Source organism: Hemiscyllium ocellatum, chromosome 35, assembly GCF_020745735.1.
Source record: "Hemiscyllium ocellatum isolate sHemOce1 chromosome 35, sHemOce1.pat.X.cur, whole genome shotgun sequence".
Lineage (NCBI taxonomy): Eukaryota > Metazoa > Chordata > Chondrichthyes > Orectolobiformes > Hemiscylliidae > Hemiscyllium > Hemiscyllium ocellatum.
Window position 1 is genome coordinate 23,744,343 of NC_083435.1, and position 17,521 is coordinate 23,761,863.

Consider the following 17,521-nt stretch of genomic DNA (forward strand, 5'->3'; position numbering starts at 1 on the left):
ACAAATCCAGCCACCTGAACCTCGCACATACTTGACTATGTAGCCCTCTGCGGTAGGGAATTCCAAACACTCACCGCCCTTTGAGAGCAATAGGACGTCCCTTTTAATCTCTGCTTTAAATGGGCAACAGGGTCACGGGGTGGTGGGGTGGGGGTATTTAGATGGGAAGCTCTTCGAAGGGCCGGTGTGGCACGAATGGCCTGCTTCCACACTGGAAGGACTCTGTGTGAACTCCTCACTCTGAGATTCTGCCCTCAACTCCCCAACAAGGGCACCCCGCCTTCCCTCAGCTCCTGCCGAAAGTCTCAGTCATGTCATTGTGCTAACAGTGAAACAGGACCTGGACTCATTTGGGCCCTTCAACCCTGCCCCACCGTCTGACAAGATCATTTCTCATCTGACTTTGGGCTCAATTCCACTTTACCTGACATTGCCCCTTGTCAGTCAACAGTCCACTCTTGTCTGCCTTAAAAAGTACTCAATGCTGTCTGTGGAAGAGAATTCCACAGACTCATAACCCTCTAGAGAATGGAATTCTCCTCCTCTCCATCCTAAATGGGTGAGCCATTTTTTAAAAAATGGTGTCCCCTAGTTCTTGTCTCTCACACTAGGGGTTAGACGGTTTCAAGATTGACCCTGTTGGGTTTCTTCGACATTGTCTAGATGGCTTCCAGTTACGTTGTCAAGGGAGTTACGGCCTAGTGGTATTATCACTGGGTTATCAAATCCAATGGGCCTGGGTTCAAATCCCACTACGGCAGGTAGTGGAATTTGAGTTCAACACAAGTTGGGGATTAACAAATGTTGGCTGTTGTTGTTGGGGGTTGGGGAGCCCATCTGGTCCCTTAGGAAAGGAAATCTGTCATCCTTACCTGCTCAGACCTACATGTGACTCCAGACCCACTGCAATGGGGCTGACTCTCAGCTAACCTTTGGGTAATTAGGGAATAAATACTGGCCTGACCATCCATATCCCAGGAATGAATTTAAAAAACAGCAGAGGACACTCTCTCTCTCTCTGTATCCAAGTCTTCATAACGACCTCCATTAGGTGACCCCCTCAGCCTCCACATTTCAAGGGGAATGTGGAGACTCCATCTGGCCACTCTATCCTGGTAGGTATACTCCACCCCCCCCCCCCCCCCCCCCCCGCCTCCCCTGAGTGTCACCTTTGTAAATCTTGCATTTTCTTCAGGCCCTCTGAAAACATGAATTGGCACCAGGCCCCTCTGCCATTCAAAATGCTCATGTCTCACCGCAGCCTCAAATCCATTGTCCTGCTTACTCCTCCCTTGAATCCCAACTGTCAATTGAGAATCCAGGCCTTTTTTTGTTATAACAACAATAATAATTAGTGTTTTCAATGCACCCTATTGTGACATGCCTGCAGGGCAGTTGGACTTAAACACAGGTCATTTGGTCCCAGTGTGGGGACCGCTATCCCAATATCCTTTGCTCCTAACTTAAACACAGGTCATTTGGTCCCAGTGTGGAGACCACTATCCCAAGATCCTTTGCTCCTAACTTAAACACAGGTCATTTGGTCCCAGTGTGGAGACCACTATCCCAAGATCCTTTGCTCCTAACTTAAACACAGGTCATTTGGTCCCAGTGTGGGGACCGCTATCCCAAGATCCTTTGCTCCTAAATTAAGATGGACTTGAATGTTAAGTTGTATCTTATTTCTTCATTTTTCTACTTACTCTATGAAGGTAATGCTCAACTTTTTGAACTTGGCTTCCTTTAGTACTTTGTACCTATTTTGTACTGTTGTACCTAAGATGGTGCCATGTGTGACAACATTTATACACTTTTCACTGTACTCCTGCACAGGTGACGATAAAATCTCAATCGAGTGTAACACCATGACTGAAACTGCTTTGGAGGGTTAATCCCCTTGCCTTGCAATTAACGGGACTGACACTCGTTCCGAGGTGAGAATCTCAGTCTCCCGCCACACACTGTTATCAGTGCTTCAGAACCCCACGTCAGGGAATTTGACAAAAACATAAATGCCAGGGAGAACTGGGTGGAATTTATCTGGAGGAGTGGCTGCCACAGTCTGCTTATCTGCAGTCCCCAAATTAGAACTCTATCAATCCGCTGGGCATTAAGTTCAAGTGTTCTATAAATACAGTTGCCAGACCATGTCACGGGGCTCCGGGGACTGTTATCGGTGGTAATGGAGTGCTCTGCAACAGCCTGACTGGCAGTTACACCAACCAGAGCTGTGGGCTACACAACAACAGACTCACACTTAGTGTATAACAAGTATCTCTGACAATGCCAGGAGGGCCTCAAGCACTCTATACGCACTCAAACAGTTCTGACCTCCAATTCTGGCATCTTATGTTAGCCTCCTGGTTTTAATCACTCCATCTTTGATGGTCAAGCCTGGGTCCTAAGCTCTACATTACCCACTCTCAACCTCTCCGTCTCTCTCCTCCTCTATAAGTCAGATCTTAAAAATGCCTTCTTTGACTGAGCTTTAGTTTTATTGCGTAAAAGTAAATTAATTTTAAAAATCTTTATCTATATTCACAGTTCGGCACAGTTTTTTGTATAATCATTGCAATTTAACATTCCCTGCAGTTCCTAAACAAACCAAAGGCATTTCCTACTCATGCAAGAGACAATTTCATACATTCGAGGCACCGGGAGGATCCGATAACTGAAGGGACCCCCATTTACCTTCAGTAGGAAGACCCCAGATGATGGTCTTTCCCCACTGCCCCTTGGCAACTGCTGCCCCAAGCTTCAGCGCGTCCCTCACTGGACCTTGGGATGTGCCAGTCTGCAACACTCGGTCGGGGTCAACTCCTTGCTCTGGAAGACCGATAAGTTTCTGCCAGACCAAAGATCATCGTCTTTCACCGAGATGACGGCCCTCCAGGCACAGTCGGTGTTTGTCTTGGTGTGTGTCCCGGGGAACAGCCCTTAGAGCACGGAGTCACGGAGCTGCTCGGGATGAACTGCGACACAAACCACTGCATCTACCTCCAGACTCCCTTTACAAAGGCGCACTCCAGAGGGAGATGTACGATAGCCTGTACCCTCCTCTGCTCCCATGCACCCGCACCCGCAGCCACTTCAAGGGCAGCGTGCAGTGGCGCAGACAGTCCGGGCGTACATGAAGGATCTGACGGCTAGTGTCCTTCTCACCACCCAGCCCTGCGGCTTCTTGGTGCTTGTTGGAAAGCTCTGGCCATGAGTTTTGCCAAATGTCTTTGATGGTCTTGGTGCGCCTGTGATAATCCCTCTCCCTATCGCTCGGCGTTGCCTCTCCTGCAACATGGGACGTTGACACCACATTTGCAGATGGTGGGTCAGGGCAAGTTTCCGATGTCATAAGCCAACATGTACCATGTGATCTCACAAGGCTGAGAAATGAGCAGGTAATCTGTGTGTCGGTAACGTTTGCCTAAGGCATTAACACTGGCCCAGAATATAATAAAGAGGACCTGAAATTTCCCTGGGAGCCAATTCTGGATTCCCCTCCCCTCCCTCCGCGACATTTCTTCAACCGTTACTCAACAAAGGGATTGTTCAGGGAAAGCCCAAACCAGTTTGTTCAGTTTATTGCCTTTGACAAGCTATAACAAGAGGGCTGTTGTTCCCCAGAAAGCCAAGCTTTGAACGAAACGCCAAATCCTCTGGGTACACCAACTCTGGCTTTGACCTAGGCTACGTAAGTTTTTCTTCCAACGCCGTGGTTAATCATGGCAATGGGACTGGCAAACTTCAAACCCTTGACCGTATATCTGTACATTTGATTTATTATTGCCACACGTCACAGTGAAAAGTTCGGTTTTGCCGGCAATACAGGCAAATCACACCATACAGAGTGCGTCAGGCTAATAGAACAGAGTGAGGGATATACCGTTACAACTGCAGAGAAGGTGCGCAGAGAGCGAGGTCAACATTAGATTTAAAATTTGAGCGGTTCATTCAACGGGCAAGTTCTTAAAATTGTTGGCATGTGTGTTTAAGCTTTTGTACCTTCTATACAAGGTTGGAAGAGATTATAAGCAGGTATTTGTGTTCCCTTGCTAAGGAACATGCCCCAAAACATGCCTAGCTTCTGTCGAAATCAAAAGTAAATACACGATATCACCTGAGTTGTCACCTGCAGCACCCAATGTCCCACAGAAGCACACAAAAATAGGAGCAGGAGTAGGCCATTTGGCCCTTCCAGCCAGTTCCACCAGTCAGTGTGCTCCTGACTGACATTCCAACTCCATACCCTGTTTCCCACTCTCTCCCCGTTCCCTTTGATCTCTCCAGCTTGAAGAACTAAATCTAACTCATTGAAACTGCGTTGGCCTCAATCGTCTTCTTTGGCAGACTCGCTGCTCTCTGGGTGAAGAAACGTTTCCTCATCTCAGCCCTAAAACGCTGTTCCCCGTATCCCGCAGGGGATATGTCACTGGGCTGGCAATCCAGAAACCTAGAACATTGCTCCAAACAGGTTCAAATCCCGCCAGTTTTTGGGTGGAATACAAATTAAATAGTCTCCGTGACAGCGCTGTAAAACCTGTTGCGAAGCCCATCTGGGTTTTTTTTTTGAAGAATCCCTACAGTGTGGAAACAGGCCATTCGGCCCAACAACTCCACACCGACCCTCGGAAGAGTAACCCACCCAGACCCATTTCCCCTCCCCTGTTGTTGATACATTCCTGCTGACCCATGTAACCTCACCTACACGTCGCTGAACGCAGTGGGCAATTTAGCATGGCCTAACCTGGCCCATCTTTGGACTGCGGGAGGCAACCGGAGGAAAAACACGCAGGCGCGGGGAGAAGGTGCAGACTTCACATGGGCAGGTCGCTGGGCACTGGGATCGAACTCGACGATGTGAGGCAGCAGTGCTAACCACTGAGCCACCGTGCTTTAGAGAAGGAAATCCCTGACCCACAATCAAATTAACACGTGGGGCAGAGCCCACTGCACTGAGCTCCTGGCACTGATGAGATTCAAATGTGAAGATTCAGTGACTGGAACTACACCTCACCCTGTCTGACAACAGCGCAGATAACTGGCCTCCTTTAATCTTTCGCAGGATGTGGGTACTGCTGGCAATGCTAGCTATTGCTGCCCGCGTGGCAGGGTGCTGTGGGTCTGGAATCACAGGAAGGCCTGACCAGGTCAGCATGGCAGATCTCCTTGTTCAGAGGACGTGGGCAAGCACGGTGGCTCACTGGTTAGCGCTGCTGCCTCATGGCGCCAGGGACCCGGGTTCAATTCCAGCCTCGGGCCACTGTCTGTGTCGAGTTTGCGCACTCTCCCTGAGTCTGTGTGGGTTTCCTCCGGGTGCTCCGCTTTCCTCCCACAGTCCAAGGATGTACAGGTTAGGGTGGATTGGCCGTGCCAAATTGTTCAGGGGATGTGTAGGTTAGGTGCATCAGTCAGGGGGAAATGTAGAGTACGAGAGGAGGGGAGGGGAATGGGTTCGGGGGCAGATTCCTCTTTGGAAAGTCGGTGTGGACTTGTTGGGCCGAAGGGCCTGTTTCCATGCTGTAGTAGGGATTCTACGCGACCCAACTGGGTCGTTTAACGACAATTCAATGCCTATTTTGGGTCACAGAGACTGCCTTTACGTTACTCCACCGCACGCCAGGGAGGAGCGGCAGGTGAAGGGACTTGCAGCGGTTCAAGGAGGCAGCTTTCCACCACCTTCTCAAGGGGCGACTAGGGACAGGCCACAGACGCTTGCCTGGAAAGCCGACGCCCACATCCCCTGACTGGATTAACAAAAAGAATTGCATTCAAATGGGGACAATTCTCACAGGGATCAACAGGGGAGGGGAGGGGTTGCGTCCAGAGCGAAGAGATCAGGATAAGAGGCAATCCACCTTGGAGAAAGGAGGAGGAATTTATTTGCTCAGAAGGTCATGAAAATGTGGAATTCTCTGTCCCGGAGTCTCAGTCATCGACTACATTCAATACAGAAATGGAGTCGTTTCTCCATATTAAAGGGTAGAGGGACCTTGCAATGAAATGGCGTTGACGTAGAAGACTGGCTGTGATCTTTGACAGTAACAGTTGTGGCCATACTGGTCTGAAAACACCTGATCTTGTCTGACCTCGGAAGCTAAGCAGACTCGGTCCTGGTTGGTACTTGGACGGGAGACTGTCTGGGAATACCAGGGGCAGTAGGCTTTGGGTGTCACGGTGGCTCAGTGGTTAGCACTGCTGCCTCACAGGACCAGGGCCCCAGGTTTGATTCCAGCCTCGGGTGACTGTCTGTGTGGAGTTTGCACATTCTCCCTGTGTCTGTGTGGGTTTCCTTCCACAGTCCAGTTCAAAGATGTGCAGGCTAGGTGAATTGGCCATGCTAAATTGCCCATAGTGCTCGCTGCATTAGACAGAGGGAAAAGAGGTTTGGGTGGGTTACTCTTCGGAGGGTCGGTGTGGACTTGTTGGGCTGAAGGGCCTGTTTCCACACTGTAGGGAATCGAATCTAATCTAACCTCATCAAACGGCTCAGCAGCTTTGAAGGGCTGAATGGCCTACTCTTGCTCCTCTGTCTTCTACTCTAAAGTAAATAATTACTGGCTTCGTGTCTGAGTCTGCTGCAGGTCTGAACGGAGCCCTTAATGTTGGTTTGGAATGAACACCCAAGCAGCTGTCAGCACTGCTCTGTCAACATCAGCCTCAAGCCAATGGTTTCGCAAGGTTAAAAAGAAAATGAAGATAGGGTACTTCCCCTTTCTACCTCATATCAGAGTTTTTGATCACATTCTGGCTTTCCAATATATCTCCAGCGAAAGGAGATGACTTTCCATTCCTGTGCGTCACAGTTACTTCATGGTAAGGTCCTAGGGAGTGTTGCTGAACAGAAAGACCTTGGAGTGCAGGTTCATAGCTCCTTGAAAGTGCAGTCGCAGGTAGATAGGATAGTGAAGAAGGCATTTGGTATGCTTTCCTTTATTGGATAGAGTATTGAGTATAGGGGTTGGGGAGGCCATGTTACGACATTGCTTAAGCCAGTTTTGGAATACTGCATTCAATCCTAGTCTCGCTGTTATTGGATGTTGTGAAACTGGAAAAGGTTCAGAAAAGGATTTACAAGGATGTTGCCAGGGTTGGAGGGTTTGAGCTACAGGGAGAGGCTGAACAGGCTGGGGCTGTTTTCCTTGGAGCGTCGGAGGCTGAGGGGTGACCTTATAGAGGTTTATAAAATCATGAGGGGGCATGGATAGGGTGAATCTTTTCCCTGGGATGGGGAGTCCATAACTAGAGGGCGTAGGATTAAGGTGAGAGGGCAAAGGTTTCAAAGGGACGTAAGGGGCAACTGTTTCACGCAGAGGGTGGTGCATGTATGGAATGAGCTGCCAGAGGAAGTGGTGGAGTCCTAGAGATGTACAGCACGGAAACAGACCCTTCGGTCCAACTCGTCCATGCTGACCAGATATCCCAATCCAATCTAGTCCCACCTGCCAGCACCCGGCCCACATCCCTCCAAGCCCTTCCTATTCATATACCCATCCAGATGCCTTTTAAATATTACAGTTGTACCAGCCTCCACCACTTCCTCTGGCAACTCATTCCATACACACACCACCATCTGCGTGAAAAGGTTGCCCCTTAGATCTCTTTTATATCTTTCCCCTCTCACCCTAAACCTATGCCCTCTAGTTCTGGACTCCCCGACCCCAGGGAAAAGACTTTGCCTATTTACCCTATCCATGCCCCTGGAGTCAGGCCCGGTGCGGATTGGAGTCAGGCCCGGTGCAGGCTGGAGTCAGGCCGGTGTGGACTGGAGTCAGGCCCGGTGTGGACTGGAGTCAGGCCCGGTGCGGACTGGAGTCAGGCCCGGTGTGGAACTGGAGTCAAGGCCCTGTCTGGACTGGAGTCAGGCCCGGTGCGGACTGGAGTCAGGCCCGGTGTGGACTGGAGTCAGGCCCGGTGTGAACTGGAATCAGGCCCTGTCTGGACTGGAGTGAGGCCCGGTGTTGTCTGGAGTCAGGCCCAGTGTGGACTGGAGTGAGGCCTGGTGTGAACTGGAATCAGGCCCGGTGCGGACTGGAGTCAGGCCCAGTGTGGACTGGAGTCAGGCCCGGTGCGGACTGGAGTCAGGCCCGGTGTGGACTGGAGTCAGGCCTGGTGTGGACTGGAGTCAGGCCTGGTGTGAACTGGAATCAGGCCCTGTCTGGACTGGAGTGAGGCCCGGTGTTGTCTGGAGTCAGGCCCTGTGTGGACTGGAGTAAGGCCCGGTGCGGACTGGAGTGAGGCCGGGTGTGGACTGGAGTGAGGCCCAATGCGGACTGGAGTCAGGCCTGGTGTGGAACTGGAGCAGGCCCGGTGTGGACTGGAGTAAGGCCCGGTGCGGACTGGAGTAAGGCCCGGTGCGGACTGGAGTGAGGCCCAATGCGGACTGGAGTCAGGCCCGGTGCAGACTGGAGTGAGGCCCGGTGCGGACTGGAGTGAGGCCCGGTGCGGACTGGGGTCAAGGCCCGGCGCGGACTGGAGTCAGGCCCGGTGTGGACTGGAGTCAGGCCCGGTGCGGATTGGAGTCAGGCCCGGTGCAGGCTGGAGTCAGGCCGGTGTGGACTGGAGTCAGGCCCGGTGTGGACTGGAGTCAGGCCCGGTGCGGACTGGAGTCAGGCCCGGTGTGGAACTGGAGTCAAGGCCCTGTCTGGACTGGAGTCAGGCCCGGTGCGGACTGGAGTCAGGCCCGGTGCGGACTGGAGTCAGGCCCGGTGTGAACTGGAATCAGGCCCTGTCTGGACTGGAGTGAGGCCCGGTGTTGTCTGGAGTCAGGCCCAGTGTGGACTGGAGTGAGGCCTGGTGTGAACTGGAATCAGGCCCGGTGCGGACTGGAGTCAGGCCCAGTGTGGACTGGAGTCAGGCCCGGTGCGGACTGGAGTCAGGCCCGGTGTGGACTGGAGTCAGGCCCGGTGTGGACTGGAGTCAGGCCCGGTGCAGACTGGAGTGAGGCCCGGTGCGGACTGGGGTCAAGGCCCGGCGCGGACTGGAGTCAGGCCCGGTGTGGACTGGAGTCAGGCCCGGTGTGGACTGGAGTCAGGCCCGGTGTGGAACTGGAGTCAGGCCCGGTGCGGACTGGAGTCAGGCCCGGTGTGGACTGGAGTCAGGCCTGGTGTGGACTGGAGTCAGGCCCGGTGCGGACTGGAGTGAGGCCCGGTGCGGACTGGAGTCAGGCCCGGTGCGGACTGGAGTAAGGCCTAGTGTGGACTGGAGTCAAGGCCCGGTGCGGACTGGGGTCAAGGCCCACACGGACTGGAGTAAGGCCTAGTGTGGAACTGGAGTCAGGCCCGGTGTGGACTGGGGTCAAGGCCCACACGGACTGGAGTCAGGCCCGGTGTGGAACTGGAGTCAGGCCTGGTGCGGACTGGAGTCAGGCCCGGTGTGGACTGGAGTCAGGCCCAGTGTGGAACTGGAGTCAGGCCCGGTGTGGACTGGAGTCAGGCCCGGTGCGGACTGGAGTAAGGCCCAGTGCGGACTGGAGTGAGGCCCAGTGTGGACTGGAGTCAAGGCCCGGTGTGGACTGGAGTCAGGCCCGGTGTGGACTGGAGTCAGGCCCGGTGTGGACTGGGGTCAAGGCCCACACGGACTGGAGTCAGGCCCGGGGTGGACTGGAGTCAGGCCCGGTGCGGACTGGAGTCAGGCCCGGTGCGGACTGGAGTGAGGCCCAGTGTGGACTGGAGTCAAGGCCCGGTGCGGACTGGAGTCAGGCCCAGTGCAGACTGGAGTCAGGCCCGGTGCGGACTGGAGTCAGGCCCAGTGCAGACTGGAGTCAGGCCCGGTGCGGACTGGAGTCAGGCCCAGTGCAGACTGGAGTCAGGCCCGGTGCGGACTGGAGGCTTGGTGCAGGCGTGCGGTAGGTTGAAGGACTTTCCTTTATCTATTGATCTAATTTATTCCTGCGATCTACAACGCTGGATTTCTTATTTCTTTATTTTTCTAAATTTGTTTTCCCCCTAAGAACTTGCACTGAAGAATCTGCACGCAGGTACCTTATACCTGAGATGGTACTGTCAGCGGCGAGTTGGAAACTTTTCTCTGCAAGCTCATCGGTGAGCGTGAGAATGAAGCTAATTCTGTTCCAATCCCCTCTCAACCTTCTGCCTACCACTTTAAAATGATTTGGAGGTCTTTTTCAATGTATAATTTCAGTTACATCACACTGTAAACCTTTGCCATAAATTCTGTGTCTTACGATCTTATACTCCTCACCCACCTGATGAAGGAGCAGCGCTCTGAAAGCTAGTGCTTCCAAATAAACCTGTTGGACTATAACCTGGTGTTGTGTGATTTTTAACGTTAAAATAATGCCCCTCCAGTTTAACTAAGGGGAACAACTGTCTCTCTCTCTCTCTCTCTCTCTCTCCAACCTGTCCTTGTTCACAATGTTTTGCACCTCTCCCATCAAACTTCTCCGCAATGCACTCCACTGGCCATGAAGCACTCAGTCCTGAGACTGTGTCAGGCTCTGCGCAAATGCTGGCCCATCTTCCTTCCTCCTGTACCAGTCCAGCACACAAGAAACCCTTTCTGCCACCGTACACGGCAGTCCCAGGTACACAGACGTTTCGGCGCATAGCGGGCGTGTGGAGGCAGGCTGGGGAACATGCATTTCAAAAACACATTCCGGAATTCAAATGCCGCCGAGCAATTTCCTGCGGAGATTCCGAAGCTCCCACACGGAGCAGAGGTGAATGGGGCTAGCTTGGGCATGTCCTGGTTTTAATTACTCTCGGAACGTTTATCCCCTGAGCAGGAGCAGGTGAGATCTTGCAGAGCAGCACCACGCTCCACTGTTTGCTCCACTTCTAACAGCCCCACGGCCACATGTTTCAAAACAACTCACCGTGTACCCAGGCAGTGCATTCCAGATCCCAGCCACTCGCTGCGTGAACAAACATCTCCCCAAGTTGCCAGAGCAACTTTCGGTAATTACTTGAAAAATCTCTGCCCTTCGGTTATTGATCTTTCCACTAATGGGAGAGTTATTTCTCCCGAATTACTTTTTACCCATGTCGTTTTGAATCCTTCAATCAAACCGACCCCCTCTTGGAGTCACGCAGCACGGAAACAGGCCCTTCAGCCTAACCCGTCCATGCTGACTGGGCTTCCCAAACCAAACTAACCCCATTTACCAGCCCATACCCTCTAAACCTTTCTTATCCATGTAACAGTCCCAACATCTTTTGAATGTTGCAATTGTACCAGCCTCCACCACTTCCTCTGGCAGCTCGTTCCACACACGTACCACCCTCTGCATGAAAAAGTTGCCCCCTCAGTCCCTTTTAAATCTTTGCCCTCTCACTGTAAACCTATGCCCTCTAGGTTTGGACTCCCCTACCCTGGGGAAAAGACCTTGGCCACTTACCTTTCCCACACTCTCATGACTTTGTAAAAACCTACAATGTCCCCTCAACCTCCTATGTCCCGGGGAAAAAAACCCCCAGACTATTCAGTCTCTCCTGATAACTCAAACCTTGCAGTCTCAATAATATCCTTGTAAATATTTAGTAATAAAAAACAATTTAATAACATTGTTTCTAATAGCAGGGTGACCAGAATTGTATGCAATACCCCAAATGTAGCCTTGCCAATACCTTCTCCAGCTAGCAATGTGACCTCCTGTACTCAATGCTCTGACCGATGAAGGCAAGGATACTAAACACCTTCTCCAACTGTCTACCTGCAACGCCACTTTCAAGGAACTATGTATCTGCACCCCTAATTCTCCCTGTTCAACAACACTCCCCAGGGCCCTACTATTAACTGGGTAACAGATTAACTGGTTTATCTCACCAAATGCAACACCTCACATTTCTCTGCATTAACCTCCATTTGCCATTCCTTGGCCCAGCTGATCAAGATCCCGCTGTACACTTACATAACCTTCTTCACTGCTCACTCTACCACCATAGAACATCGAACCACACAGCGCAGTACAGGCCCTTCGGCCCTCGATGTCACACCGACCTGAAGCCCATCTTCACTACACTGGACGTGCAGGTTAGGGTGAATTAGCCACGCTAAACTGCCTGTAGTGTTCAGGGATGTGTAGGGTTAGGGTCAGGAGTAAATGTAGGATAATAGGGTAGGGGAATAGGTCTGGGTGAGTTTCTCTTTGCCGGTGGCGGGGGGGGGGGGGGGGGGGGGGGGGGGGTCAGTGTGGACTTGTTGGGCCGAAGGGCCTGTTTCCACACTGTAGGTGATCACCCATATATTTATCCAATGTTCATTCAAATGGCCTTAAAGTAGGCGAGTCTACTGCAGTTGCAGGCAGGACGTTCCACACCCTGCCCACTCTCTGAGTAAAGAAACTACCTCTGACATCTGTCCTATATCTAACACCCTTCAGTATAAAGCTAGGTCCCCTCATGCTAGCCATCACCATCCAATAGCGTCTTCCCTTCTCCAAAGAAGACAGCTCCACTTTCTCTAAGTTACCTACATATCCGAAGTTCCTCATTCTTGGAGCATTTCTCAGGGATATTTTCCGTGCCATCTCCAATCCCCACAGACTGGGACCCAGAATGGGGCGCAGTGCTCCAGTTCAGCTCAAACCAGTGATCTATTCCAGTTCAATGTAACTTACTTCAAACTGCTACTGAGAAAGGATGCTGCACGTCTTATTAACTGCACTCCCAATCTGTTCTGCTCTCTTCAATTACTTATGCATACAGATCCGTCTGTACCCTTTCACCTTGTACCCTTGAGATTGTCTCTCTCTCTCTCTCTCTCTCTCTCTCTGTGCATTCTTCCTATCAAAATCAATCACTTTACACTCCTCTGCATTATATTTTATCTGCCTGGTGTCAGCACATTACACAAATTGACTTTGAAGTTCACCATTATCCACCTCACCGTCCACAGTACTTGGCTATCTCATCACTCACTTCCTCCGCACTCTCCACGGATGTATATCCCAATGCGGCCGGACCCAGTTTCTCTTGGGATGCCAGGTCTTGACGTATGAAGAGAGATTGGAGCAGTCAGCGCGATATTCACTGGGGGTGGGGGGGTTTCGAAGGACGAGGGGATGGGGGAATATCTCGCAGAAACCCGCAAAATTCTAACAGGATCAGGCAGGGTGAACATAGGAAGGATGTTTCCCAATGACCTGGGAGTTCGGAACCAGAGGATCACTGTGTAAGGAGACATTGGAGGCCTGTTTGGGCTGAGACGATGAGGAGAATTCTCTTCACACAGAGACGGTGAGCCAGAGGAATTCTCTGCCTCATGAAGTCACTAAGGCCACAGTGGGGTGGCATGGTGGCTCAGTGGTTAGCACTGCTGCCTCATGGTGGAAGGGACCTGGGTTCAAATCCACTGTCAGGTGGCTGTCCGTGTGGAGTTTGCATGTTCTCTGCGTGGGTTCCCCCTGGGTGCTCTGGTTTCCTCCCACAGTCCAAAGATTTGCAAGCCGGATGAATTAGAGTCATAGAGCACGGAGACAGACCTTTCAGTCCAACTTGTCCATGCCGACCAGATATCCCAACCTAATCTAGTCTCATTTGCCAGCACTTGGCCCATATCCCTCCAAACCCTTCCTATTCAGATACCTTTTAAATGCTGTAATTGTACCAGCCTCCATCACTTCCTCTGGCAACTCATTCCATACACACATCACCCTCTGCATGAAAGATTTGCCCCTTAGGACCCTTTTAAATCTTTCTCCTCTCACCCTAAACCTATGCCCTCTAGTTCTAGACTCCCCGACCCCAGGAAAAAGACCTTGTCTATTTACCCTATCCATACCCCTCATGATTTTGTAAACCTCTATAAGGTCACCCCTCAGCCTCCGACACTCCAGGGAAAACAGCCCCAGCCTGTTCAGCCTCTCCCTGTAGCTCAAACCCTCCAGCCCTGGCACCATCCTTGTAAATTTTTTCTGAACCCTTTCACAACATCCTTCTAAGAGGAAGGAGACCAGAATTGGCCATGTTAAATTGCTGAAAGTATGCAGGTTAGGTGGGTTAGCCATGGGAAATAGTGAGGACTACAGATGCTGGAAATCAGAGTCTAGATTAGAGTGGTGCTGGAAAAGCCCAGCAGGTCAGGCATCATCCAAGGAGCAGGAAAATTGACATTTCGGGCAAAAGCCCTTCATTAGGAATGAAACAATGAAGGAATGAAAGGCTTTTGCCCGAAACGTCGATTTTCCTGCTCCTCGGGTGATGCCTGACTCGCTGGGCATTTCCAACACCATTCTAATCTAGGCATGGGAAATGCAGGGTTACCGGGGAGGGGTTGGGGGGGGGGGGGTGGTTGGGTGGGGGTACCGGGAGTGCTGGAACTGGGTTGGAGGGTTGGCGTGGACTCACTGGGCCGAATGGCCTGCTCCCACACCGTGGGGATTCTAACGACTGAATGTCCTCGGGAAGGAGTCGGACATAGTTCTTCGGGCTAAAGGGATCAAAACTAAGGTGCGAGAGCAAGAACAGGGTGCCAGGTTAGACGAAGTAAAAACAGACGATGCTGGCAGCGTTTGTGGAGAGAGAGAGAGAGAGAGAGAGAAAACCCTTCTGCAGCAATTGCCTGCCTTTGTTCAGATTTCCAGCATCCGCAGTTCTGGGCCTTACATTATTACTGAGCAGGATGATCGTATTGACCAGCAGGGCACGATCAGTTGGCCTACCCGCGTTGCTGTCTGCTTGGTTTCTGTGTGGGTGACTCGCACTGAATGCAGTGGCCCCCCCCGCCCCTCCCCCCTTGGATCCTGTGTCCTCAATTCATTTACTTAGTGCGGTCAAGATCATTGGATTGCCTGGCATAATCTGTGGTTGCAAGCATGACATCCCGCTCTGTCCTTGGGATCAAGAGGTGATCTAATTGAGATTTCCAAGCTTCGACTGATTGTACGACCCATTTTCTCTGGTCGGTCGTTGCAAAATGTAGAGATGGGATATGATTAGATTAGATCAGATTCCCTACAGCGTGGAAACAGGCCCTTCGGCCCAACAAGTCCACACCGACCCTCCGAAGAGTAGCCCCATTCCCCTCTGACTAATGCACCTGACACTAAGGGCGATTTAGAGATTAGGCAAATTAGAGATTAGGTGGATTTTTTTTGTTGTTCGGTTCGCTCAGAGATATGTCGGGGTCTGGAACGTTCCAGCTCAAAAGGTGCTGAAAGCTGATTCCCCAGAATAAGTTCAGGTGGGAGTCAGACAGGGATGGTGGAAGATACAGGGTTATAAACGAAGAGAGGGCGAGCGGGATGAATTAATTTGCTCTTCCTCAGAGTCAGCTCCTTCCCAATTCTCTACCATTCTGTCATTGTCTGAAAGCTTTTGTTTATTAGAGGGGAGCTGGGCATATTACAAAAGACAATATTTAACGTAATTGGCGAAAGTGAAGACGGCAGATGCTGCCAATCAGAGTCTAGACTAGAGTGGTGCTGGAAAAGCACAGCACATCAGGCAGCATCCAAGGAGCAGGAAAATCGACGTTTCGGGCAAAAGCCCTTCATCCGGAATGTACAGCCCATAGCCAGCACATGTTTCAAATTTTTTCTGTTCCTTTTTGTAGCATTTACTGCTCATTGGTACTTGACAGTGGTGAGGAACCTTCTTGATAGTTTTGTCATAACCGTGAGTGATAATTCACCCCTGACCCCTCCCAAAGCCCCTCCACCATCTCCAAGGCTCAAGTCAGGACGGTGATGGAATACTCCCCACTTGCCCTGGATGGGGGCAGCCCCAACAACACTCAAGAAACCTGACACCATCTAGGACAAAGCAGTCCCCGCTTGATTGGCTCCATATCAACCATCTTCGATGTTCACTCTCTTCAACACTAAGGCACAGCAACAGCATTGTGTACCATTTGCAAAATTAACTCTTGTAAATGAGAGGAGAAAGATATAAAAGGGACCTAAGGGGCAACTTTTTCAAACAGAGGGTGGTACATGTATGAAATGAGCTGCCAGAGGAAGTGGTGGAGGCTGGTACAATTACAGCATTGAAAAGGAAGGGTTTGGAGGGATATGGGCCAAGTGCTGGCAAATGGGACTAGATTGGGTTGGGATGTCTGGTTGGCATGGACGGGTTGGACCGAAGGGTCTGTTTCCGTGCTGTACGTTTCTATGAGCTCGCAAGGCTACTTTGACAGCACCTTCCACCACCTCTACAGTCTGAAAGGACAAGGGTAGCAGACGCAATAGTGCACCACCAACACCAGGTGGCTTAGTGGTTAGCACTGCTGCCTCATAGCACCAGGGACGTGGGTTCAATTCCACCCTCGGGCAACTGTCTGTGTGGAATTTGCACGTTCTCCCCATGTCTAGGTGGGTTTCCTCTGGGTGCTCTGGTTTCCTCCCACTGTCTGAAGGTATGCAGGTGAGGGTAAATTGACCTGTGCTAAATGGCCCTGTGGTGTCCAGGGATGTGCAGGCTAGGTGGGTTAGCTGTGGGAAATGCGGGGTTACCAGAAGAGAATCGGGGAAGGGACTGAATGGCCTCCTCCCACACTGTTGGGATTCTATGATTCTAATTGCAAGACTCCCCTCCGAGAGAAAGACACGCTGTCAAAAACAGTTGAAATCATATCCCTGTTCCCTCACTTGGTTATAAAACAAATTCTAGAGTTCCCCTAACTAACAGTGTGGGTGTATCTACACTTCAAGGCCTGCTGTCATGCAGGGCAGTTGGGGTATGGGCAACTAATTCTGGCCTGGCGACCAACTCGTACTTCCTGTGAGTGAATAAACTAAACTAGCAAGCTGCAAATCAAAAGCAAGGGTATGGTATTACCTATAAACCAGACAGTAAGGACTGTCTACTTCCCTCCTCAAAATCTTTATACTCATCATTGTTAATGCTACTTTATTAATTGGAGATCTTTCAAATTGAAAGAGTTTAAATTCCTCAAATTCCACCATGGGATTTTCACCAATTCCTCTGGATAAATGGTCCAGGCGCCTGGGTCCTGAGCACAGTTCAGGCGACGCTGCAATTCTCCATTTCAGCAAGCGGCTGTCTTGGAAGGACAGGGGGTTAGAAAGTTGGAAGAAATATTTCCTAAGACAGGAAACAAAGAGAACTGCGGATAGGGGAAATCGGGACCAAAATCAGAATTGGCTGGAGGAACCCAGCAGGTCTGGCAGCGTCTGTGCAGAGACAGAAAGCAGAGTTAACATTTCGGGTCCCTGTAACCCTCCTTCAGAGTGTTGCTGGAAAAGCACAGCAGGTCAGGCAGCAACCGAGGAGCAGGTAAAATCAACGTTTCGGGCAAGAGCCCTTCGTGAGGAATGAGGGTGGGAAAAGTCTGCATTTCATTCAGGTTTGTTGATAATAGGTAGATCATGTAACTCATGATGCGTGACATAACATGTTCGATATCATTATGGGCTGGGGAAGAGTAGTGAGTTCAACTAAAGGAATGGCTCTTTTAATTGAATGGGCTGAATGGCCTCATTCTGCACTGTATGATCCTAAGTGGAGGCCATTCAGTCTTTGGAGCACACTTTGGATGATAAGAACATAAGAAATGAGGGGAGGTAAGCAAACTAGCCCCTTGAGGTGGCTTTGTGATTGAATTA

General features: G+C 51.1%; 1 protein-coding gene and 1 pseudogene across 2 annotated transcripts in view; one reads left to right on the forward strand and one right to left on the reverse strand.

The window, feature by feature from the left end:
* LOC132832819 (discoidin domain-containing receptor 2-like) overlaps window positions 1–17,521 on the reverse strand; it is a 242,759-nt gene that overhangs the window by 184,386 nt on the left and 40,852 nt on the right. The gene's annotated exons all lie outside the window — the stretch shown is intronic.
* Window positions 6,041–6,159, forward strand: LOC132833002 (5S ribosomal RNA; annotated as a pseudogene).